At 45.1% G+C, this 27,077-nt stretch overlaps 1 protein-coding gene across 1 annotated transcript in view; it reads right to left on the bottom strand.

The window, feature by feature from the left end:
- The window catches only part of LOC147027839 (mitogen-activated protein kinase kinase kinase kinase 5-like), a 180,226-nt gene extending 159,857 nt beyond the window's left edge, over positions 1-20,369 (bottom strand). Inside the window, exons 1-2 of the mRNA XM_085877497.1 lie at positions 19,098-20,369; positions 18,635-18,719 (exon numbers count right to left, since the gene is read on the bottom strand). The gene's annotated coding sequence lies outside the window, so the exon portion shown is untranslated. The remainder of the gene's footprint in view (positions 1-18,634; positions 18,720-19,097) is intronic.
- Positions 20,370-27,077: the final 6,708 nt, after the last annotated feature.

A 27,077-nucleotide genomic window follows, 5' to 3' on the forward strand; every position in this document is an offset into this window, starting at 1 on the left:
ACGAGGTGGAGAGGTTCGAGATAGGTTCTGGGTTTCAGCTCACCTGTCCTCCGAGCTGGAGCCCGTTATTAAAGGCCTCAGCCACCATAACTTGGGTGTGTGTGTGTGTGTGTGTGTGTGTGTGTGTGTGTGCGTACGTGTGTCCGTGGGCCCGCATAATAAGTAGGAAATTGTTAAATGCTTTGTGTGCTGTAAATCTTTGCATCCAAGATGTCATTGAAAGCCAGGATCTTAGTTTTGACCCGAAGAAACCCATAATCCCAGTGGCTCAGACTCTTCATTCAGCACCTCGAGGGCCCCCAAAAGGATATCCAGATTGTACACAAAGATGAGTGCATCAACTGCAAAATCAAAGTCAGAGATCTTGAGATTCCCAAACGATGCACCGCAGCTTGATCTCTCTGACATCCTCCCGATAATCCAGTCCATACAAGTGCTGAAAAGTGGGGGCCAGTACACACCCCTGATGAATTCCAGTAACAACTGAAAATCAGTCAGAGATGGTATCACCACATGTCATGGCACTCTCAGTACCAGAGTATAGTTCAGACATCAGATTGATCCGTTTTGGTGGCACCCCAAGAAGACCAGCAATTCTCCAGAAGACATCACAATTCAATGAATCAAACGCTTTGCAGCGAGCAACACAGGCTGTAAGCAGCCCCTGCCGAAACTCTCATCTGCATTCAGTGAGGAACTGAAGAGCAAGGATACGGTCAATCATTGACCTCTTTGGTGCAAAGCCTGACTGCTCTTGGTGCTGCTGCTCAAGCAGATGGTGGTGAACCCCATCAATAACTATCCAAGCATAGACCTTGCCCAGCACTGAGAGCAGCGTCACCCCTCGGGAGTTGTTGCAGTCCTGTCAATCACCCTTCCCTTTCCAGAGAGGAACAAGGCCCCTCTTCCAGTCATTTGGGATGATGGCTCTGTTCCAAACAGAGCACATAATTGCATGCAATGACATGAGTACAGCATTTCCATCAGCCTTGAGAAGTTCAGCATGGATGCCACAGATCCCTCCACAGGATAGAGGTTTACATAGTACCTGTAGCAAGTCACAGATGTAATCTGGCCTCTCCTTACATCTATATATTACTTAAACTCTCATCATATATATGTTTATATATGTTTATATATATATGTTTATATATATCTTCTTCTTCCTCTTTCGGCTTGCTCCCGCTAGGGGTCGCCACAGCGGACCAACTGTCTCCATTTTGCTCTATCCTCCACATCTTCCATTGACACTCCAACCACCCGCATGTCCGCCCTCACCGCATCCATGAACCTCTTCTTTGGCCTTCCTCTTCTCCTCCTGCCTGGCGGCTCCATCTTCAACATCCTTCTCCCGATATACTCCGTTTCCCTCCTGTGCACATGTCCAAACCATCGCAATCTCGCCTCTCTCACTTTGTCTCCAAACCGCCCTACCTGCACTGTCCCTCTAATACACTCATTTCTTATCCTATCCATCCTCGTCACTCCCAACGAGAATCGCGGCATCTTTAACTCTGCCACCTCCAGCTCTGCTTCCTGTCTTTTTGTTAGCGCCACCGCCTCCAAACCATACAACATAGCTGGTCTCACTACCGTCTTGTATACTTTCCCCTTCACTCTTGCAGCTACCCTTCTGTCACAAATCACTCCTGCAACTCTTCTCCACCCACTCCATCCTGCCTGCACTCTCTTTTTCACTTCTCTCCCACACTCTCCGTTACTTTGGACAGTTGATCCCAAGTATTTAAACCAATCCACCTTCCCCACCTCAACTCCTTGCAACCGCACCATACCACCACCCTCCCTCTCATTTACGCACATGTACTCCATCTTTCTCTTACTGACTAACATTCCCCTTCTCTCCAGTGCGTACCTCCACCTCTCAAGGCTCGATTCAGCCTGCTCCCTACTCTCCCTACAGATCATGATGTCATCCGCGAACATCATGGTCCATGGAGACTCCAGTCTGATCTCGTCCGTCAACCTGTCCATCACCATTGCAAACAGGAAAGGGCTCAGAGTCGATCCTTGGTGCAATCCCACTTTAACCTTAAACCGGTCCGTCATTCCTACCGCACACCTCACCGCTGTCACACTGTCCTCATACATATCCTGCACGATCCTCACATACTTCTCCACCACTCCCGACTTCCTCATACAATACCACAACTCCTCTCTTGGCACCCTATCATAAGCTTTCTCTAAATCCACAAACACACAATGTAACTCTTTCTGGCCTTCCCTATATATGTTTATATATATATATATATATATATATATTGTTGTGGTTACCAAATTCGCAAACCACCATTCAGGTCCCTTAGGTGAGGTATCTCGGTAAGTACATGTGTAGTTAGGCCCAAACCCGTTGTCTAGTGGGAATACATGTCATTTATGCGTGCTGCGACTCTTCAGGATAGCCGTTTTTCTTTTGCTATCTTTATTTTGGACCAACCGCCATGATTACCACCACAACCACAACATCAACCACCAACCACAACGCTGCTTCACCACAACCGCCACGACCTTCCCGTCACACCTCGCAACCGTCGCATCGCCACCGTTCTTGCCCCGCTGTGGGTACCGGTGTTGGACTCGTGCAGGGCGCGCGCCGAACAGCGTGTACAAAATCACGGATTTTGTGCTTCAAAAACGGATCAAAAACGACACACGCCCACTTTTTGCCGTCCAATCGGTGAGCGAGGGGCGAATTGGCCCCGCCCCCAGGGCGATCGATATATGCAAATTTATGGATCAAAAAGCCTTCACGCCCACTTTTTCTCGGGCCAATGGGGAGCGAGGTGAAAGGTCGAAGGGAGGGGGTCAAAGATGAGAGGGCGAAGCAACGGGGCTGATAAAAGGACCGTGTTCGTCAGTCCAGGGAGTCGAGAGGCGGAGAGTAGGAGAGTCCAGAGGCGGAGAGTAGGAGAGTCCAGAGGCGGAGAGTAGGAGAGTCCAGAGGCGGAGAGTAGGAGAGTCCAGAGGCGGAGAGTAGGAGAGTCGGAAACAGAGAGTCAAGACTTCGCGGGCGGTGGAAGGAGCTGGTCGTCGTGTGCGTTGGAGTCGGAACGGAGGGGACGGAGCTGTGGAGAGGCGGCGAGGGCGGACGAGGGGGTGCTCGCGTCGTGCAGGGAGCTGCACCCCTGGGAGGCCGACAGCGCGACCTGGCCGAGGTGGAGACGCTCGTCGCGGGATAATAAAAATCCTCTATACCCCGAGCATCAGCAACCCCCTCCTGTTTCCCCCCGCGCTGAGATAGTGCGACCAAGGGGGCCCCTTTCCCACCCCCTACCAGACACTGCCCGCGAGGCCCGCGGAGTTGAGGCACCATCGCCGCTCCGCGTCTCATCACCAGACGGGTAGGCGCGACCCGGTCTCGGCCTCAGGCCCGCCTCATCCTTGAGGGTATTCTTTTCCTTGGTTTTGGGTATGTGTTGTCGGCGCCGTCTGTGAAGTAAAATTGTATAAGTGTTGCCGTGTGCTCGGTAGTCGGTATTAGCTCTGCATTGTGTTTTCGCTTTTACATTTGCTTTTTGTGTAAATTGCATTGTGTCTTTTCTGTGTGCTTTTGGTGGAATTGAATGTGTGCTTTCCGTTCGTCGCGAATAAATGTGCTTTGTGTTGAACTGTTTCCCGCTTCGCTTCGTCATTTCCTTCATTGAATCCTCATCTTGCTTCACATAAAGGGTTGGTAGTGGGCTGAATACGCCCGATAATTAATCGAACCGTCGAGGTCGACGATAACACCGCTCGGTTATTCTGATAGTACGGAACGGGTCGCTTAAGTGGCCCGTGTCCGAAGTCGACCTGCGGCGAGGTGCGATCGCCCGGTCTACCCTCCGCGTGGGTACTTAGGTAGGTCGAATTTGGCGAGCAACCCTATCCCACGCGGGGGCTGATTGGCTCGATCGCGGTGAGACCGAAAGGTCCACCCGTGACTGGTTCCCGGCGTTAGTCCGAGAGGGTCACGACTGGATTGTCCGTCCGGTGGGCGACGTGCCGCGATTCGAGTTACGTGGCTGTCAGCACGCCGGCGGGCGCGAAATCCGCAACAATATATATGCATGTATATATGTTCCTGAAATACAGCCAAATACGGTACACGACAGTGCAAAATTTTTAGGGCCTACTTACTCACCATTCGCATGCGGTGTGCAGTTTCAAGCTTCATTCAAATCGGGCAACAAAAAAAATTATTAAAAAATCAATTCCCGATTCAGTCAAGTTTTGGTATGACGATCCATAAAGCGCAAGGACAAACCAGGGAGAATGTGTTGATATACCTCGAGAAACCGGTTGGCCGAACGATGACTCCTGAGGTGAATGTTCAAATTTCTTAAAGTTAAAGTTTGACCACTAAATAATATTAAAATTTCGTGTTTTTTTTTTTCCATCAACCGCTGTCACAATGGGAACCCAACGTGTTCACGGGTCATCCAGTTCATTCGATAAATGATTATTCTAGATATGATCCCATAAAGTAGAACAATGCTTTCTGCACATTTGAGACGCTGTAAGAAGTGATACTGTTGTGGCCCGGGGGTCGGTGGCGAGGAACGACCACTAGACGGAGCAGTAGGGCCGTCTCCCACCGAACACCCGGAATAGAAAGGTCGTCACCCCGGAGTCGACTGGTCCCTTAAAGCAGTGGTTCTCAACCTTTTGGAGCCACGACCCCCACAAAAAATTTAAGTTAGGGTTCGTGACCCCCCTCCCGACTCACACTTGAAACACACTGCAGTGACGTCACGGAGCGCATAAAAAATCCACAGTGCCTGGAGCACATTGTGGATGAGGTAAAAGCGGTCTTTAATGTGCGGTCAGAGGAGAGGTCCAAGAGCGCATCCTCAAGCTCTGATGACAGGTGTCGGGCAGATGAGGTGATGAAAGGCTGGCATATCCAGTCGTTTCTCTCTGGGGTGTCGTCTTTTGGGAAGTACCTATTGAAGTGGCCAAGCAGGCTTCTGAGGTGAGTAGCAATAAGTCCTTTTATTGTTTGGATGCTTATGTCAAATTTGTCCATGAAGTCCTCGAGCTCAGGGAACATTTCCACACTGCCTTCTTCGACTCGCGCTGCCCACCGCTCAAGCTTCTTAGTAAATGCTGTAACCTTGTCAGAAAGCGTGAGGACATTGGTGTTTGGGCCTTGGAGAGACAAGTTTAGACTGTTCAGTTTATCAAATATGCCTGCCAGATATGCAAGGCCAGTAACCCATGTGTGGTCGGTCAGGTGGTCAGCGAGGGAGGAGCCGCAATCTGAGAGGAAAATGCGAACCTCCTCACGCAGTTCAAACAGTCTGGTTAAAACTTTCCCCCATGATAGCCATCTGACCTCTGTGTGAAATAGTAGAGATTCGTGTTCCGATCCCATTTCTTGGAAGAGTGTGGCAAACAGTCTGGTATTCACCGGACGTGATTTGATGAAGTTCACCACTTTAATTGCTGTTTGGAGAACATTGCGGAGTTGTGGCTCGAGGTTCTTGCTGGCGAGGGCCTCTCTATGAGTAATGCAATGAGTGAATTTGACATGCGTGCCACTTCCAAAACTTTAGCTTTCAGTCCCCTTCTTGTCCCCTGCATGGCGCCAGCTCCATCTGTACACACAGAGATGCAATTTTCTCAACTTAGCCCCTCCTCGCACATTTTACTGTCCAGTTTGTTAAAAATGTCACGACCAGTGCAAGTTCCTTCAAGTGTCGAGCAAAACAACATATCCTCGTACATTTTGCCCTCGCAGCTGTATCTTGCAAAAACAAGTAACTGTGCATCACTGGAAACATCCGTTGTTTCGTCAATTTGGAGGGAAAATCTTCCACTTTTCTTCACTCGGTCAATGAGCTGCTCTTTAATGTCGTTGGCCATTTCTCCAATGCGCCTCGCCATTGTGTCATTAGACAGTGGAATAGTCTCAAGTGTTCTAGCTATTTTTTCACCATGCATAGCTCTGGTCATTGCAATCGCTGCTGGGCGGATCAGGCTCTCTGCAATAGTATGGAGCTTTTTGGATTGAGCAACCAGGTATGGCACTTCAAATGATGCCAACAGGGCTTTGATAGGGATTGTAGAGTGCTCACATATAGTCGTCTTTTGGCTCTGTAGTTCTCCCTCCTTACGACGAAAAAAATCTAATGGTTTGTCAATGCAGGATGGGTGTTTGGTTTGTAAATGTCTCTTAAATTTCACTGGTTTCAAGCTTTCGTGAGCAAGCACTTCTGAACACAGAACACACTGTGGATATTCCACTTCATTTTTGGCTCGGCATGTGAATCCGTACTGCAGAAAGTCAGTCTGATATTTCCGACGCTTGTTGGAGGCCAAATCTGCCGCCGGCACCTTACGTTTTTCAGTTGAACTTGTAACAGTTGGCCCACCTTCACATGTGTCGTCTTGGTCCGCATCTTGAGCTGGCAGACGTTTTTTGACAAGTCACCGATCCATATTCAGCCACCTTGCACTAGTTAGCTAGCGCTAACATTGACTTTCAGCACCCGCCACTGTGCTGTGCTGCTGTGCTGCTGTGCTGCTGTGTCTGTGTCTGTGTCTCTGTCTCTCTCACACATACACTATTTTCACTTGCTGCTCAAATCTGTTTCATAATGACTACATTATAACATTGGAATGGGAGATTTAATTGAAAAATCATTTTCAAAAAATATTAATGAATTTCTTTATTATATATTTGTTTGTTTATTTGTTTTGACAACCTTCCCATGACCCCCGAAAACAATCTCGCGACCCCCAGGTTGAGAACCATTGCCTTAAATGACCGTGGTCGCCAATATTTTGATGGCGTGAGGTAGGGTCCACTTGTCTATTCCAATTTACCTAAGTACTCACGCCATCTAGCTACCGGGGAAACCACACCCTCGGCCGACTCTGTCCGAACCGAGTCGCATGTACCGACTCGGGTCCAGCGTAACCGAGCGGGAATTACCAAAGCCGCGCCGGTCCCAATGACAACTTACGGCACAAACGGCCTTACCACTTCTCAAGCCCGAACCATACTGGGCCAATGGAAGAAATGACAGGCAACGAACTGGAACATTTAACCCTGGGTTTATTTATAATGGGGAGAGGGAGACACAGAGCAGACTTGATCACAAATATGCAATGTATAATGAGCAATCAACACTTATACAGTTCTACTTACAGATTGGAACCACAGACAGACACACACACACACCCAAAATAAATGGACCCCACCGGGTCTTTATTCGGTACTCCAGCCGAGGAGGATAGTTCAGCTGGGGGAAAAAGAGTCTAGCTGTGCACCTGTCTGCCTCGTGTGGTTTGGTCGGCCTTGTTTGGTGGGACTCAAACCCACAGCTTTGACGCAGCACCAGGGACAAGGGATATACGACGGACGCCAGCCAGCACGAAGGCGGACGAGAAGAGAGGAACGCTTGCACTTCGAGGACGACCAGAAAACCAGACCAGACGAATGGATCACCAACTGGCCAGGCAAGAGCAGACCAGCGCCAGTGCAGACAGAACGTGCCGAACACACTTCCTCCCTGTTGCGCGTGGGGGCCAGAGGGACTGCCTCTGATGTCACCTCATCCCTCACTGGACGGGGGGGGCATGTTGGTTGCCTCGGTGGCCTGCCTTCATTGGGCGGAGGGCGTGTCGATGTCTATGCTCCCCCCCCCCCCAAGAGGCCCGCCCCTCGAAGAGGCTGTGCAGTGGTATATGGCGTTCTGACTTCCCATTGGCTGGCGAGCGTCGGCCAACGCTCGCTCCTCGCTGAATGGACAAGAGGGACTCCAGGCCCTTTTTTGGAGCGAAAACCAGAGCGCTAGCGACCGATGAAACCCTGCCTCTGCACGTGTTCGGCACACCAGCGCGTGAAGAATGCGAATCGTGTCGAAAGCAGAGGGGAGGTGTTGCCGTCGACTCCTTTGGAGGGTTGTTGGGGGATTTAATATGTTAAAAGACCTGACTATAAAATAACATGCACCACACACATTAAATTCCCATTATACACAGGGAGGAATCTAACTATACACATACTTATCGAAATAACTAAGCTTAAGGCCCAGTCACACCTTGACGTTTTAGCCAGGAATGGCAACGTATTAAAATGTATGTAAAACGCTGGCTAACGTTGAACTTTTGATGTTTTTTTTTAAAGATTCGGACGTATTCATAATGACTTGGTCTTATGCATAACGTATTAGTAACGGACACAGAACGTTTCGTTGTGTTATAGATAACTTATACCAACGAATGCTGAACCTGTTGTCGGCCTTCACAACCTATGCCCAACGATAGTCGAACTTAGGCATAGCGCGCTGCACGCATCGCCGACGATGACGTGGTGTAGGTTATGAAAAGGCTGCCACACAACGATTCAAATCATAAACGCCGCAGAAATGGAAGTGTCAACATCGCAGTCACACCTTGGCGATCTTGCCAGCGTATGCCGACCTCTGAAAAATGCGTCTAAAACGCTGACGCACGTCGAATACAGTATGGGTAAGTTTGGTATGCGTGAATAGAATGCTAAACTACGCTATCATACGTCGTAAGTGGAGTACGTCTTGTAATTTTAAACATGTTGAAAATTTTACGACGTACTTTCCGTATGACACACGCTCCGCATGCAATGGGAATAAGTTGTACGCACGATATGCGATCGTTGACACACCGACACACGTTACTTGTAAGGTGCTCATAAGTCGAAACACGTCAAGGTAATGGTTAGCGTCAGTGTTCCATACTCCCGGTTTTTTTTGTCTTCGGTATGACGGTGTTCAGTGTACAGTGCGGTTATGATTTAAATCGTTGAGCGGCAGCCTATTAATTATATTATATTATAACCGCACTAGAAATCGAAGTGTCAAAATCACCATCATATCGAAGGAAGGAAGAAAAAATAATAATAAAATAAAACCAGGAAGTCTGGAACACTGACGCTAACCATTACCTTGATGTGTTTCGACTTATGAGCACCTTACAAGTAACGTGTGTCGATGTGTGTCACCGATCGCGTAACGTGAGTACAACATGTTACTCATAGGTTAGAAATAAGTTTCGGGTACGTTAAACATTACCTCGACGTGTTTCGACTTATGAGTAAGTTACAAGTAACGTGTGTCAACGATCGCGTGACGTGCCTACAACTTATGGCCAGCGTTATGCGGAATGTGTGAGTCATACGCTGGCATAAGCCTTAAAATTTCAAGCATGGAAAATTTGAGGACAACCGAAAAGTACAACGTTTAACGCCAGCGTACAACGACGTATGGCAGTGTTTTTCAGCGTGCTCTCAATGTTATCAAAACTTACCCACAACGTATTCGACGTGTACCAGCGTTTTAGACAAATTTTCCAAAAATCGGCATAAGCTGGCTAAACCGTCAAGGTGTGACTGGGCCTTTAGGGACTGCTGTCTGTTTGTGTGCAAAAGGCTTCCAAATCCGGAACAATACAACACAGCAGCGAAAGAAACAAGAACACTGGCCTGAAAGCAGACAGGAATATTTTGCAACACCTTGTAATATCTTGTCATCATATTGATATTGATGTTGACAGCATCCTCAAACATGAACCAATGCATGCAACACTTACTCTCGTGCAGATGAATGGCAGCCTGAGAACGGGGAACAAATCCTTGTTGGCTGGCATACTGATTTCATTCATCGAATGCCCTGCAACACTTGATCTTTGTGGTAAATCTGTATGTGTGGTGATACATGGACAGGCAAGAGTAGTCTCCATTGGCAAACGAAGAGGTTAAAAGACATTTGTCGATTTAGCACGTTTTCACATCTGTCTTAAAGTCAGGCTTGTTATATGGGTGCATCGATGTTCTATTTGACGGGATAGATATTCATCTATCAAAGCAGCACACGACAAAGGCAAAGAAAGAGTATGCAACCAATGATTACCCCAGTCATGCAAAGCGAAAAGTGGGGTTAAGCAGTTAGTTCACTTTGTTTGTCTGTCTGTCAACAAATGTCAGTTTGCGATTGAGAAACATCTTAATTTAAATTCAATGTTATATTTTGAACACGAATTGGAACATTAATCGGAAAATGAGCCTGTAGTCTAGTCGTAGTTTGGCTCTGAATTTGTCCCCATTGCACACTTGCAGAGAGGAGTGAGGTTATATTTTTACTGTCTGGCAGTCAATCAAAATTGAAAATCATTCCAAACAGGAAACACCGTTCTTAACAACAGCATAAAGGACACAAACAACAGGCATGAAGAATTAATATAACATGTTAAATAATGTAGTGCATCAACGATGGTAAACTACCGAATTGTTTTTTCTACAACCTTTAAAATCGTTATTATACTGAACAAAAATATAAACGCACCAAGTGATTGTTACTATTTTACCTCGAACTCATTAATACTAAATCTTCACAACAATTTGGTTATAGAATCCATGACAATTGAGCATTAAATTTCAAAGAGTTCCTTGAGAATTCTGGCGACAGTCTTTGCGCTACAACAGCCGACACAACCGAGGTGTCACTGTCAGAGTTCACACAGTCAGTAGCGGGTGTTGGCCTCCCTCAAGCTGTTACGCACCGTCTGGGCTGAAATGCGCCTGTTATGCAGCCCGACAGTCTCATCGGCAGTCCTCGTGGCCAGTCGGAGTCGATCCCGGAGATGTTGCAGCCTCATGTTACGATCCTGACCGGTGGTGGTCACACGTGGTCGCCGGGCATGTGGGCGGTTCACGGTGCTTCCAGTCTCTCTGAGGCGCGTTCTCAGGCGGCTAATGGTGGAGTGGTGGACATTGAAGTGTGCTGCAACGGCCCGTACTGACGTCCCAGCATTCAGCATGCCAATGGCACGCTCCCTCAAGATTTGTGACATCTGTGGCATGTTGACATTTGGCACCAGTCCACATTTTGGGGAGGCCTTTTATAGGGCAAGCTATAGGGAGTGTTTGTGTCCTGGTCACGCTCACTGACCATCACTCTGTCAAGCCCCATGGTGCTCATGGGAAGGATTACTCAACGTGTGAGTCCACACACTGAGTGGTCAATTTCAATGGGAACATCTGTCTTGAGCAAAACAAAGGAACCATTGCTCAAACATATCATCGGTTTGACCATTTTCCCATAATGGCAATCTTGACTTCGATATTTAGGTTGGTGCGTTTATATTTTTGTTCAGTATATATTCCAATTGAATTATATACTTGATGGCAATCTTGACTTAGATATTTAGGTTGGTGCGTTTATATTTTTGTTCAGTATATATTCCAATTGAATTATATACTTGAACTCTGGAACACACATCGCCTTAGTCAGACTTGCAAAAGCCTTTTGTTGAGCAGTACTTGGACAAAATATTATGGCATTTTACATCATCTTGACCAATCCAATTTGCTGCTTGTAGACCTCATCCATGTCCTTTTTTCTCAATACTGTGCATGATAAGGTGTTCTATGAACTCTAGAGTTGAAAGGAAGAGATGTCCCACTTATAAATTCCTGGGCAAACTTCGTTGCCTTGTCTGAAAACAATGCAGCCCTTGCCTGATTCCTGTCAGAAGAGCTACTGGCAAATGCACCAAGTGACAAAGAAATTGTCATTGCAGGTGGATTTGCAGATGAACATGAAGCGAAGTAGTCTCATGCAGCCACTATCCTCACCACATGCAGGGCAACACACAAGGAATCTAATGCATGCACGGCTTCTTATACACACCATTAATGCCCATTTTGATTGTTGTATCAGCATGGGATACAGATCTTCTAGTGGTATCATATTTCAGCTGTGTGAACTGTAATCATCTCTCGATGATGACTGCAAAGGAGAGAAAATATATAGCCTACCCATTGATATTGTCTACCATAAGTTCCCAATCAGGGCTTCCAGTGCACTTCTGCCATTCCATGATCTTACCGGGTGTGATACAACATTGTAAATCTGTGATCACACCAAGCAGTAAGCTTGGAAAATATTCCTCAATCACTAGGAGCGACAAGGTGATTTAGGAGAAGGAAACCTGACGCTGATTCAGCTTAAGTCGGTCGAGAGGTTTGAATGCATAATGTATGGCAAGGACAATGTTAATTCAGTCGACACCCTGAATATGATCATGTTTACAAAAGCCCAAAGTTACCCCCAGTCAGTGGTTCCTTCAGCTGCAAATACAGCATGTGAATTACCAATCCATGGTATGGAAGGATGCTCACCGTCCAGTGCTATATCTTCTAAATGCCGGCGAGTTGGTATGGAAGCGGGATGACGCAGGTCTTCGACTCATTCTGATGACTTGCCTCCATACCAGATGCTTGTCTCAAAATATTATCTTGCTCTTGTTGTTCAAGATGTCAGACCCAATGCTTTAAATGTCTAAAGACAAAGCTGCCATGTACTTCTGCCTGTGAATGTAGGCAGCAGGCTGATGACTGCTTCAACACGATGAAGTCACAAGTTGATTGCTTGCACATTAGAAGTACAAAAGTCAAGAATGATGAAATGTTGATTTTCGAATGTTCTACAATAATTGAATACTTTCACATTTTACATTGTACAAGACTGTTGCTTTTCTTTAATAAATACATTCTTTTGGAACATTCCTTTTATACATTCTTCATCACTTTGTTTTGGTACATTCTTTGTCACTTCATGGATTTGCCAGTAAATAATAAATACTGCACATTCTTTTTCATAACTAGACCTTACTTAACCCCAAACTTCACCTTTGTAAGCTCATATTTTGGATTAGCACCACTGAATTAGGTTGGAAACACGTTGCCAGCGTCTGCAAAACTGGTCTTCAAATGAGCTGTTTTGGGTACAGCATATTGTTTTGATGGCCATTTTGTTTTATGATTTGACCTACTTCACATCAAAATTCGGCTTGGTATCCCCAATTTTCGGATTCAGCACACCTGAATTAGCTTTAAAAATAGGTTACCAATTTCTATTCGAAAATGCTCCTTGGGCTCTTAAAATGAGCCTTTTTCAGGAATTTGGTCCTGACTGTATCGTGTTGGTAGATAAGTTAAATAAGATGCTCCTTTTTGTGTATACAGACAAAATCTCAGCTCCGAGAAAAGTGAGCAGACAAAAGGTAAAATGGCAGCTTCGGTGGGGAACAGGGTGGGGTGGGACATTTCCCGACTACTTTTTGGAGGAAAGGGGGGGGGACAACATATCCATCGTCTGCACCCCCACCCTTTTGGGCGAAAAACAAAAAAAAAGGTTTAAACTCACAAAGGATTACCAATCAGTTTTCCTTGCAATTGATTTCGAATATTTTATGAAAAGTTTGAATGAGCGATAACTCAGCGAGGGGAACATGAATATATTCAATGTTTGGGGGAAAATTGGATGATTAATTAATTATGTTCGGCTGCAACCACTCCACGTCATGTGCAGCTCCGTAACATGCGCGGGAACAGCACTTGAGAGCACTAGATGACAGCACTTGAGCTCTTGTCTCATCTCATCATCATCCTCCTTCTCCTACTATTAATTTGCAATTGCTCACTGGCTTTGACACCAATAAACATTTTATTATGGACTCTAGGAATCAAAAAGCTACATATATCGATGAAACAGTTTCAAAAGGAGCACTTCGCCACCATTAGATCATTTAAATTGCATCAGATGTGGCACTAAATGCGATTGTTTGCTCCCAGCTTGATGACAGAAGACGCCATTTGCATTTTAGCTGCCTACATCTCCACACCGTTTAGAATCCCATGCATAAAAATTTAATTAAAAGGTAAAATTTTGTCCGTAATAAAAATTTTGTTTTAATTCATTTTATGACGGGCATGGACGACTTGAGTCATACTAAAATATAAAATTTAGTCTGTCTATCGTCAATGCACTTGGTCGTTAGTTATCCAACAACCAAACTTGCCAGGAGGGACTAAGGGTCCTTGATAAGACAAAGATTGGAGCTACTTGGTTTGCCCCCCTCCCCTGGGGTTCTGAAAGGGGGGAGGGGGTGATGCAAATTGTCTTTGTAAATGTGTACCGTATAGCACTGCACCCGGTGGGAGAGGGTATGATGCGAGGCCTTCTATCTCGATCGTTTGCTCCTTCATTTTACATTTTCAGACATCATTTTCAATTTACTGTATTATGTTGCTTTAGACTCGATAGGAAAAAAGAAAAAAAAAACATTCTGAGGAATTCCGATGCTTTATTTACTTTTTCCGTCTTGGAAAAACGTTAGCAGCTTGGAGTGTCGTTTGTGACGTACAGCTGCTGCTCTTGGGCTGACAGGATGTCCAAGACATACGCACACTCAATTCGAAGATGTGTAACCTCAATTTGAATCCCGACCCATCTATAAACTGTCATCCTAGTGTTTCACAGGCAGGGCGAATCATCAATTTGTGTATGCCATTCCTATGATGGATGTAAACGGTTATCCCGTCTGCCAGCAATAGTTCATGGACATTAAAAATCCCATGATGTCCTTCACGAAGAGTTGGCGAGCTATCGCCGGACCCCTGAACACCTTCCAAATTCCTGCCCTAACCAGCAGAAGGGGTTGGTTGCATCAGTGGTACAGCCTTACTTTTAGCCAATGATGCTACCCCACAGCCTTGTGCAGCATACAAATGAAGAAGAAGCTGTTAGTTCTCACACTTCATTAGATTATTAGGTCATTTGACTGTTGTTCCTATCCTTTCTTGCCTACTTCGATTGTTATTGTTCCTATTCCTTTCTTTTTTGGACTGTAGTTGTTTTGTTTTTTTTTAATGCACTGTCGAGGCTCGTATGAGAGCTAACACACAGAATGTACAAGGGGAGCAGGAGACAAGAGGGGCTGGAGAGAGAAGGAAAACACAGTGGGGAACAGAGCCATGATATCTATGGAAAGGAGAGGGATGGGGCAGAGTACACAGGGTAAACAAGAGGACACTACAGGGACTTTCAGGTCCTTATACGACAGGGACTTTCATGAAGGAAAGCAGGGAATTGAAGGAGATGGGTTTGGGGTGGATTAGTAGGGGTAAAAAGATTGTGGTTTTGGATGGGGAAAATACGAGATGGTGGTGAGCATCTGTTTTGAAGACCTGGAGGGAAGAGTGGGATTGAAGAGAGTGTTGAAGTTTCTTCCAAAGGTGGAAAAAAAGAGGAATGAAAGAGTGAAGGTTGGCAGTGATTCTTGATTTTGGTAGTTTTACCAGAAAGGGATTGCTGGTGGACTTTGAGCGCCCTCCGGAAATATGGGGGGAAGGGGGGGGGACATATCTCAGACAGAGCAGAGGTGGCAAGGCTGGAGAGGAAATAGTGGAAGACAGAAAGACCACTAACCTGCCTGTGGGGAGAGAGTGAGAGACCAAAAGACTCAGCCTCATTGCGGGAGATACCAATGGTCCGAAGTGCCTAAGTTTCCACAGCGTGAAGCCGAGAAAGGTGAGAGGCGGGAACACCATCCCAGAGGGGAGAGCAGTATTCCATCAGGCTGTGGATGAAAGCTTTGTATGTGGTCAGGAGCTCAGGTGTGCCAAGGAAGGACTTTGCACGACGGAGGAAGCCCAGTTTCATTTCCAAGCAGATGATTGACTTTAGAGGCCAGCTTGGAAATGTGGCTTTCCCAGGAAAGATCATGACAGATAGTGAGACCCAAAAGCATGAATGAAAGGACTTCTTCAAGAGGATTGTTGAGAAAGTAGATGAGGGGGGTTCCAGACAGTCCTTTCGGAGAGACATAGTGAGAGTGTGAGATTTGTCAGGGTTGAAAGACATGTTCCACGTGCTGGACCACCTTGTGATTTTTGCCAGATATGCAAAGAGTGAAAAGGCTGCTGTTTGCCGATCTGAGGGATGACAGATGGTACGGCAGAGGGTGTAGTCATCAGCAAAGAGATAGAGGATTTTCTATGGAGTCAGAGAGATCATTGATGAAAATCAGAAAAAGAACAGGGCCGAGAACACTGTCTTGAGGAACTCCAGCCAAGACAGGAAGAGGAGATGAAATAACTCCATGAAGGGCCATACGATGGCTGTGACAGGAGAGGAAGTCTGTGAGCCATGAGTGGAGATGTCCTTGGATACCACAGTAAGACAGTTTGGTGAGCAGGGCAGGATGCTAGACCGTATCGAAGGCAGGCGATACATCAAGAGAGATGGCTCTGATTTCATGTCTGGTATTGAGGATCTCCATCCATTGTTGGGAGAGCAGAAGCAGCATATCCAGGGTGGAGTGACCTGATCTGAATTCAAATTGAGCGGAAATCAAGCCATTGGAGAAGAGGAAGGATTTAATGTCTGAAGCGATGATGGATTCCAGAACCTTGCTGATGATTGGGAGAAGGCTGATTGGTCTGTAGTTGCAGGGATCTGTTTTTGCACCTTTGTTTTTTTTATGCAGAACGGTAATGTTTGCTGATTTCCAAGCAGATGGCAGATGACCTTGAGCAAATGAGAGGGTGAGTAGAACAGAGAGAGGTTCAGCAAGTGCAGCATAGCAGGTTTTTAGGACATGTGGGCTGATGCTGTTTGGACCGGTTGCAGAATCTGAGTCGAGGTTTGACAGCAAGCTCTCTACCTTGTGAGTAGAAAATAACAGAGTCCAGGAACAGCTGGGTGTAACTGGGTAGACGGGTACAGAAAGCGATGGGTTTGGGACACAATATTTGAAAACAAACACGGAGTCTAGGCATTCAGCCATTTCACGTGCAGCGTCAGCTGTGCAGACATTTGGGGTAAGGGAGGGGATGGAGGGGGAACATACACCAGAAACAGACTTCACTAGACGTCACCAGGATTTGGAGGAGGGAGACAGGTTTGAGAGTTCAGACTTGAGATTCGAAAAATGCTGTTTCCTGGCTCTCCCCAGGGTAGACACACTCTTGTTCCAAGCTTTGTGGAAGGAACTGTGATTACCCTCAGTTGGGTTTACTTTATATGAAGCAAAGGCAAGTTATTTCAGGAATACTGCCTCGCCACAAGCTTCAGTGTACCATGGAGACGAGGAAGGGTAGGACAACTGAAGATGAGATACACAAAATGAAGTTGACCCCTCTCCACCCCTAATCTCCCAAAAATAGTTTTCCAAGAAAAGTTGCACAAGCGGCCATAAAGTGCTCAGAATTCAATAAAAGAAAAAGAAAAACCCCACGCCATTTTGGTTTTGTGCAATGCACTCGTATGCCTCCCCTCCCACTCTTCAATTGTGATCGCCCTTGGATGGATGGACATCCTTGGACACAACAATCAAGGGAAGAAATTAACAGAGAGGGAGAGGGAGAGGGAGAGGGAGGAAGAAACACAGGGAGAGGAGGATAGCATGGAACGGGCAGGTGCTGCAAGAAGACAGAGAGGCTAACTACCTGTGGTGTGCGAGCAACAGGCCCAGAGATTCAGCTTCGTCGTTTGATTTTGAGGTCATGAATTTTAGTCCACGGACTGGATAAGCCATGCAACCCCACCGATTGAGAAGCAAAGACAGATTGAGCCTTATTGTGAAGAATTGAGGGCTTTGACCTATTTACATGAGAAGCTCAATATAGCTGATCATGTCAATCAAAATACACCTTGGATCCATCTAGAGGGCAAAACGACAATGCAAGCACCAAAGACCAACAAGTTAATATGGAAGTTGCTCATAGGAAAGCATTCACAAACGTGTGTGCAATCGTCAACAAACAAGTCATCCACAAGAAAGGTTCTGAAGGTGGATTATTTTGAAGGACATCGATATATCCAGCCTAAAGAACACTCAGTTCATCAATCCGAATTACAGAAGGGAAAATTTGAAAGTCAAAATATCAAGTAGTTATTTGTATTGCTGAACAACATGAGTGGTCAGTTTGAAACTTATCTGATGTACAGTACTGGGATAGCTACAGGTGATTCTGTGAAACTGTCATATATGTTTGGTACAGCTGACAAGACAAAGGAAGTGGCATTATATATTCGAGAAGACATACTTTCTCCATTTCATGAATCAAAGCAACTTATGTGGCTGTCTAATGCTGAATACCTCGAGAGCTTAAAGGACATCATCCCCCTTGGACTTGACAAGTTTCTCAACTGCTTGATCACGAAAAAAAATACACGTACTGACCATGGCCCCATGCATCTGACAGTTATTCGTCTTGTTCAATATATCGGTCAGGATCTTTGTGGAACAGCAATAAATGGCCAGTAGAAATGACGTAAACACATACCGTTTTGTATGTCCCTGCACCACATGTTTCACAGTGCAATATTAAGCACTCTCATCAACAGATTTGTACATTCTGAGAGTTACAGATTCTCATTGGAACTGGAAACAGCTCTTGCAAATGCCTTTCATATGATATGAAACATTTGCTGATTGGTGAATTCAAATGGAAGTGGCAGCCTGTGAATCACCCCTATCCCTTAAATTTCAAGATGCGAAAGCATCATAGGGGGTCTATGGACTGCAATTCAGAGGGATATGTGATCTATATTTTCAGCATGGGTGCTCACATGATCGAGCTAGATTTTTGCTTTATTAGGCACTCACATTCCTGTGTTACAAATCTCTATATCCTGCTGCATCCTTGGCCAATGGAATCAATCCCTGATGAGGTCGAAAGTTCTTTCCGAGCCAAGGTGCTCCATATCTTTGTGCAGCTATTTGTATACAAGTGTATGGTAGCTGCCGAGCAACACAAGTTAGTTCATTATTTCAGTTTTGCAATACAGAAAACCTTGCTATTTACCTGCAGGTTTGACCACTCCTTCAGCAAGGTCTTCACCTCAGAACTTTCCTTTTCAACTGTCACATTGCTTGGGCGCTCTCCCTGGCTTTTTAGATGGGCACAAGATGCATAATGAAATAATAATATAATAATAATAATGCACATAATAAAAATGAAAGATGCAAAACATGAATAGCCTGGCACATTCCAAAACACGGTTCGCAGCAAATGGAAGTGTTGTTAAAAAGAGGGATGGTGTTGTTGGTTGTTGCCACCTGGTGGCCAAAGGTTTTATTTCCAAATAATATTGTTATTCAAGTGTGTAATATTAACGAGCAGGGGTACCTGGTGTTGCTTGCGGAATTTTTTTTTGAGAACTGTCACTGAAAAGGATACAAGGACAAAAATATTGTGGTGTTCATTCCTTTCAGTGTGCTGCTTCTGATGATGGTGCTTAAACCAGAACAAAAGACATCTCACTCACATTTAAAACGAAATGAAGTGTTGTAACTGAAGTCTGGTTGATGATTACTCCTTCCGTCGTCTCTCTAGCAGTTGGTGAAGAAGAAAGGGTTGATTGATGTTAAGCCACCGTTGCTTTAAAATGGCATCGAAGATGGCAAGCAGAGGAGAAAACTCATTTGTCGTTATCATGGTTGTTCAGCCAAACTAAATCCACTTTGCTCAATCGTCTTGGTGATGTTGAACAAAAGTCACTGTTAAATATTGACGTCTTGAGTGACTTGTGAATAAGTAAAGAATGAGAAAAGGCTTGTGAGGAAACGTGCGCGAGCTCCAAATCATGTCGTGGTGACGTGCTCCCATTGAGGGAAGCTTGTAGTATCCACTCCAACAATTGGCTCTCTGGAAGGACTCCACTGATTGGCTTTATTACAAATATTAGCAAAACGTAAAGAAAAATGAATGAGTCACTTCAAACATATTCATTTAAAAACTTCTATTTTCCTCAAAACATAGCATAACAGCATAGGTGGATTTGGAGAAGGGTTCTGGTGGTCTGGACCCCCCCCCCCCTTGGAGGAAGAGTGAAAAAAAATCATGACCAAATCCCCAAAAGGCCATTCTTTTCTTTAAAAAAAAATATACATACATGATCGAGCCTCATGGAAGAGCGAGAGCAAAATGGAAGGGAACAAGATGGCAAGAGGGAACATCAACAGCAGAATAGAACAGCAGCAGCTCTTTCAGCATATGGTTACTGCAGGAAAAGAAGCTGGTGATTTTCAAGAGACATTGACACATGAGCTTTGCAGTTACCCTTCATCACTTTTTGAAACAAATAATGTACTGCTTGCACCTAATAAATCACCACTGGCAGATGCTCTATGGAATCAACTCCCATCTAATTCTCTGGCATGTTTAGGATTTCAAATGACTAGTACGTGACCGTAAAAAATAAAAAAATAAAAATAAAAAATAATAATAATAATAAATAAATAAACCACACAGGCCGTTTCTTCGCTCTCACGTGCCCGTACGTGCGTGACCCGGAAGTTCGATATTATTCGCAATTACGATTATTCGCAATTTATTTTTAATACCCAATTATTCAATTAGCGCCAACGTATTTTACCTTTTCGCAATGTCGTGGCAAGGAAAAACAAAAAGAGAAGAGAAGAGAAGAAAAAAACAAAAAGAGAAGAGAAAAAAAAAACCCCTACAACAACAACAACAACACGCTCACCTTCTCCCGATTTTGCTTCTTCTTCTTCTTCCTCTTAACTTCCTCCTCGTCTTCTTCCTCGATTTTTTTTTTTTACACTTCCATGACCTAATCTGTTGAACTCTCTCATACATTAATATTAACAACAACAACAAAAAAATAAAATATATATATATATATATATATATATATATATATATATATATATATATATATATATATATATACCCAACAACAACACGCTCACCTTCTCCCGATTCTTCTTCCTCTTAACTTCCTCCTCGTCTTCTTCCTCGATTTTTTTTTTTTCTCACTTCCATGACCTAATCTGTGGAACTCTCTCATACATTATTTTTAACAACAAAAACGATCTTATAATGCTTCATCTTCCTCTCTCACACATGTGGTACTCTTTATTGTTTCACAATGCACTACTCTTCTGCTATTTTAACAGACTGCTCTCATTTCGACCTCTCCTTCATTCCTTGCCTAAAAAATCCAACGATTACAGCGCTTCTTCTCTCCATGCTCTGAATTCGCCTTCATTGCATCCATCAAGAATTGTGTTAAATCGCATCTCTGACCTAAAACTTTTAAAAACCACAGTTTGCCATGGATGCTCGCTTTCCATCAACCATTCTTTTTTTCCAACTTCAGTGCCAACTCACCCCTCACTCTCAAAGCAACCATCCCACTCTTCTCCCTCCAAGCCTCCCTCTCACCTCTCTCAAAAATTCCCCCCTCACCTTTCTCCCACCTTTCATCCCCTCACTCTTCCTTCTCAAAGTTGCCCCCTCTCTCATCCACCAACCTGCCTCCCTCCACTGCCCTCTCACCTCCATCTCTTCACTTCACCTACTCAAATCCTCAACTGCCTTCTTCCTTGTCTCTTGTCCCCCCTCTCCCCCAGCACCACAGAGCCTTTTCTCCTCCTCATTCGGCCCCCTCCCCTCGTTATTCTGCAAAACCCCACACTCCTTCAGCAACCCTCCTTACCTGCCCCCCTCGTCCCTTGTCCTACCCTCCCCCTCCCCCTCCACCTCCTGCACCCAAAGCCTCCTCCCCTTCCTCTTCATTAAAAGTGTGGACCTCAAATATCCGGGGCCTTCGCTCAAACCTTTCAGATCTTTCCATACAGGTTGCCACTGACAAACCAGACATTATCTGCCTAACAGAAACTTTCCTCTCCCAAGACGTGTCTGGCTCCCAAGTATCTCTCCCTGGCTACTCCCTCTTACGGTATGACAGACCTGAGCCTCGTCCTGGTGGAGGTGTTGCTCTCTTCATCAAAGACTCTATTCCTCACTCTCCATGCACTGCTCTCACTCCCCCACACCCCCAGGAATACCTCTGGCTTCGGCTTCCCCTCCACTCCTACCTCATGTTTACATGTGTACTGTACCGTCCACCGAACAGTGATGACTCCATCTACACCTCACTATCCGAAAACATGGACCATCTTCTATCTTCTCATCCAAACTCTCTCTTCCTCTTATGTGGTGACTTCAATTGTCATCACGCCAGTTGGCTAGGTGTGGGTACCTCTCTCACCTGCCATGGCACCTCAGCAAAAGCTTTCTGCGACTCATTGGGACTGACTCAATCGGTCAACTTCCCGACCCGGATCTCAACCAATGGTACTCCATCTCTTCTGGATCTGGTTTTGACAAATTTCCCTGACAATATCTGCTGCTCTTCCTTCGCTCCAATTGGTTCTTCTGACCACGTCCTTGTCAAAGTGGACATCTCTCTGGCTGTTATCAGAGAACCACCTCACCGCCTTCGAGTCTGGCATTTCACTCAAGCCGACTGGCAGGGTCTCCGAGCAGCCATCAAACTTACAGACTGGTCTCCTATCACTACTTTCTCAAACATCAACTCATCCTGGGAATTCTTTCAAAGAAACTTGCTCTCCCTCATGAACAGATTTATCCCCTCTCGTGTTCAGTTGTCTTACCCTTCCTCCCGCCCTTGTTTACTGAAGCTTGTGGCGAGGCAGTTGTCCTGAAACAACTTGCCTTTGCCTCATGGAAAGCAAACCCAACTGAGGGCAATCTCAGTTCTTTCCACAAAGCTCGGAACAAGTGTGTATCTACCCTCAGGAGAGCCAGAAAACAACATCTTTCTCATCTCAAGTCTGAACTCTCAAACCTCTCTCCCTCCTCAAAATCCTGGTGGCGTTTAATCAAATCTGTTTCTGGTGTATGTTCCCCCTCCATCCCCTCCCTTACCTCAAATGGCCGCACTGCTGATTCCACACGTGATAAAGCTGAATGTCTAAACTCGGTGTTTGCAGCTAAATCTTGTGTCCTAAACCCATCACTATCTCTACCCACTTTACCCAGTCGCACCCAACTGTCCCTGGACTCTGTATCCTTTTCTCCTGACAAGGTGGAGAGCTTGCTTTCAAACCTCGAGTCAGATTCTGCAACCGGTCCAGACGGCATCAGCCCACGTGTCCTCAAAGCCTGCTCTTCTGCTCTTGCTCACCCTCTCTCTGTTCTATTCACCCTCTCATTTTCCCAAGGTCATCTGCCATCTGCTTGGAAATCTGCTAACATCACTGCCCTGCATAAAAAGGTGCAAAAACAGATCCCTATAACTACAGACCAATCAGCCTTCTCCCAATCATCAGCAAGGTGATGGAATCCATCATCGCCTCAGATATGAAATCCTTCCTCTTCTCCAATGGCTTGATTTCCAATCATCAATTTGTTTTCAGACCAGGTCACTCTACCCTGGATATGCTGCTTCTGCTCTCCCATCAATGGATGGAGGTCCTCAATGCCAGACAGGAAATCCGAGCCGTATCCCTGGACATATCACGTGCTTTTGACACAGTCTGGCACCCTGCCCTACTCACCAAACTCTCTTCCCATGGTATTCAAGGCCATCTCCACTCATGGCTCGCAGACTTCCTCTCCTGTCGCAGTCAACGTGTGGCCCTAAATGGAGTTCTTTCATCCCCTCTTCCTGTGCAGGCTGGAGTTCCTCAAGGTAGCGTTCTGGGCCCTGTTCTTTTTCTGGTTTTTATCATTGATCTCTCGGACTCTCTGGAAAATCCTCTATTTCTCTTTGCCGACGACTCCACCCTCTGCCGTACCATCTGTCATCCCTCAGACCGGCAAGCAGCAGCTTCTTCGCTCACTGCAGATCTGGATAAAATCACAAACTGGTCCAACACGTGGAACATGTCTTTCAATCCAGACAAATCTCACACTCTCACTATGTCTCTTCGAAAGGACCGTTTACAAAACCCCCCCATCCACTTTCTCAACAATCCTCTGGAAGAAGTCTTTTCTTTCAAGCTTCTAGGTCTCACTATCTGCCATGACCTTTCCTGGGAAAGTCACATTTCCAACCTCGCCTCAAAAGCCAGTCGCCGACTGGGAATCCTCCGTCGTGCTAAGTCCTTCCTCGGTCCTCTTGAGCTCCTGACCACTTACAAAGCTTTTGTCCGTAGCCTGATGGAGTACTGCTCTCCTCTCTGGGCTGGTGCTCCTGCCTCCCACCTTTCTCGGCTTCACGCTGTCGAAACCAGGGCATTTAAGATCATCGGCATCTCCCGCAATGAAGCTGAGTCTTTGGGCCTCTCACTCAATCACCGCAGGTTGGTCGGTGGTCTTTCTGTCTTCTACCGACTCCTCTCCAGCCTTGCCCCCCCTGCTCTCTCTGCGATTTGTCCCCACCACATTTCCACAGGGCGCTCAAGGTCCGCCAACAACCCCCTTCTGGTAAAACTACCAAAATCACGAATCACTGCTCATCTTCACTCTTTCATTCCTCTTTTTTCCCGCCTTTGGAATAAACTTCCTCACTCTATTCTTTCCCATTCTTCCCTCCAGGCTTTCAAAACAGCTGTTCACCACCACCTCTTATCTTCCCCCATCCAAATCCTCGATCTTTTCTACCCCCGATAATCCACCCAAGCCCACTTCCTTCATTTCTCCTGCTTTCCTTCCTGAAAGTCCCTGAAATGTCCATCTTCTCTTCGCTATGTTCCCCGTCCCATCCCCATCCCTCTCCCTTCCACAGTTCACCTAATGTGTCTGTTCCCCACTGTTTTGTCCCTTCCACTCCCGCCCCTCTTGTCTCATGCCTCCTTGCTGTGAGTTGTGTGTTTGCTCTCATACGAGCCTCGACCAAGGTATACAAAAAAAAAAAAAAAAAAGTGAGAGAAAAAATTTACTTCCTGGTTCGGAGCATACCAGCACTCTGATGTTCCCGAAATGTATACACCGTCTAATATGAAAACGATCATAACTTGGGCCATTGTGTTTATCTATAAATGCGCATAAAAAAATCGAGAAATTATTAGAATAAACGAAGTCATCACTCTCCGGAAGCCCGTACGTTGTAACCCGTAATGGGGAACGTGGCTGTGCTTCCCTTCCCCCATCGGCCATGCCCACGCAACAACGTGTCTTGCCATTGGTTTGGTAAATAAATGGCCATAACTTGGGAAGCACTTGTCCGATTAATATCAAACCTTGAAAAGGCACATCCTCAGGTCCCCAGCAATATACCTGGCAGGTTTCAATTAGATCGGACCAGAGGTTGTCGAGAAACAGCGATCACACACAAACACACACACACACACACACACACACACACACACACACACACACACACACACACACACACACACACACACACACACACACACACACACACACACACACACACACACACACACACACACACACACATTGCTGGAATTATAGATAGATGTGCAATATGTTCTCGATGGTGGTGCACTCCTGCATAGAATTCCATGGAAAGTTGGACAGATCTATGATGAAATCTGTAGCCACTACATAAAGTATGTTGCAGATAAATACAACCATGCCATCATTGTCTTCGATGGATATGAAAATGGACCATGTACCAAAGATGTTACACATGACAAGCGAGCTAAATCAGATGCCAGTGTCCCTGTACATTTCACTAGTGACATGGTCTGTCCAATGAAGAAAGATCAGTTTTTGACAAACAATGTCAACAAACAGAGATTTATCAACCTACTCGGTGAACAATTTGAACTGCATGCTTGTGATGTACTGCATGCAAAAGGATATGCAGATGTCCTTATCACACAAACTGCTATTAAATCAGCTGATAGCAAGGACACTGTTCTTGTTGGTGATGACACTGACTTACTAGTACTCCTTTGCAGTCAGGCATCAGAGACAGTGTATGAGATCTATTTCAGACCAGAACCAAAGTCAACATCAAAAAAGATCCCAAGGTGCTGGAACATCAAACTGGTCCGAGACATACTTGGAGACCATATCTGTGATAATCTTTTGTTTGCTCATGCCATACTGGGATGTGACACCACATCCAGGGTATTTGGCATTGGAAAACTAGTTGCTTTAAAGAAATTGAAGTCAAGTGCATATTTTTGGCAGCAGGCTGCTGTTTTCAAAAACCCTCAAGCAACACAGAAGGACATTGTAACAGCAGGTGAAAGTGCCATGGTGTGTCTGTACAATGGTCAACGTGGTGAGAAACTGGACTCACTTCATTTGCATCGCTTCTACCAGAAGGTTTCAACCAATACAACATTTGTGCAACCTTGTATCTTGCCCCCCACATCTTCAGCAACCCAGTACCATAGCCAACGTGTTTATCATCAGGTCCAACAATGGAGTGGGGTTGAAATGTGTGCTGAGGATTGGGGATGGAAGATGATCAATGGTAAGATGGTGCCTGTGGACACTCACTTGAAGCCTGCACCTGACAATCTTCTGGAAGCCTTCAACTGCAATTGCAGAACTAACTGTAGTACACAGAGATGCTCATGTAGAAAATTTGGCCTGGAATGTTCTCCAGCATGTGGAGAATGTGAAGGCCTACAGTCTACACTGCTCTAACACAATCCTGCTGATCCAGAAAGTGATGCTGAGGATGTATTATAATGTGTAATTTGTGACTTTTTTTCAAGGTGTTGTTTAGAAGTGACTTACTTGAAGTAGTTTAAAATATTTCTTTTTCTTCATTAGATATACATGTCAGCTCTTGATAGCACTATAAAATAGTGATTGTTATGTAGTTTTAACAAATAGTGTAGTATTAGTTTACAAGTTACATGTAGTATTGAAAAGGAAATGGCTACCCTGGAATTGGGCTGTTAAGATTCACGCGTCCATACTACAAAATGTGTTGTATATTTGCTTTTAGTGGCTTCGTTCTTCTGGCGAGAATAGCATTTTTAGTTTGGTGTTTTTGCTATTTTAAATTCCATAGCAATAAATGGAGACAGTATAACAATAAACAGTATAACATATCAGCACCCAGGAGGATTCCAAACTTCTTAGCATAAACTAATTGTCTGATTTCTTTTATAGGAATATTGATTAGTGAAATTCCAGTAACAAAATAATTGTGTTTTATTTGTATAATGATTCATCATATAATAGTATTTTATTTATGTTGGTAACTTTATATTCTGTAAATATGTTGAGGTTTTGCAGTAATATGACATGCCAAAATGGCCATTTAAAGGGAAGAATTTTGGAATATGTTAACCCTCCTTCAATCTTCAGTAAATTGATTATATCTCACTAACTACATTACATATTGGCAAAATTTAAAAACTGTGACAGTCAAAAAACATGTTTATAGATATTCAGACCAATTGCGGACCAACTTTGGAAATTAAAAAATTGTGAATTTAAAAATGTCAACATATCTATCTATAATTCCAGCAATGTGTGTGTGTGTGTGTGTGTGTGTGTGTGTGTGTGTGTGTGTGTGTGTGTGTGTGTGTGTGTGTGT

Source organism: Eptatretus burgeri, chromosome 4, assembly GCF_056783735.1.
Source record: "Eptatretus burgeri isolate ZD-2024b chromosome 4, Ebu_testis_v1, whole genome shotgun sequence".
Classification (NCBI taxonomy): Eukaryota; Metazoa; Chordata; class Myxini; order Myxiniformes; family Myxinidae; genus Eptatretus; species Eptatretus burgeri.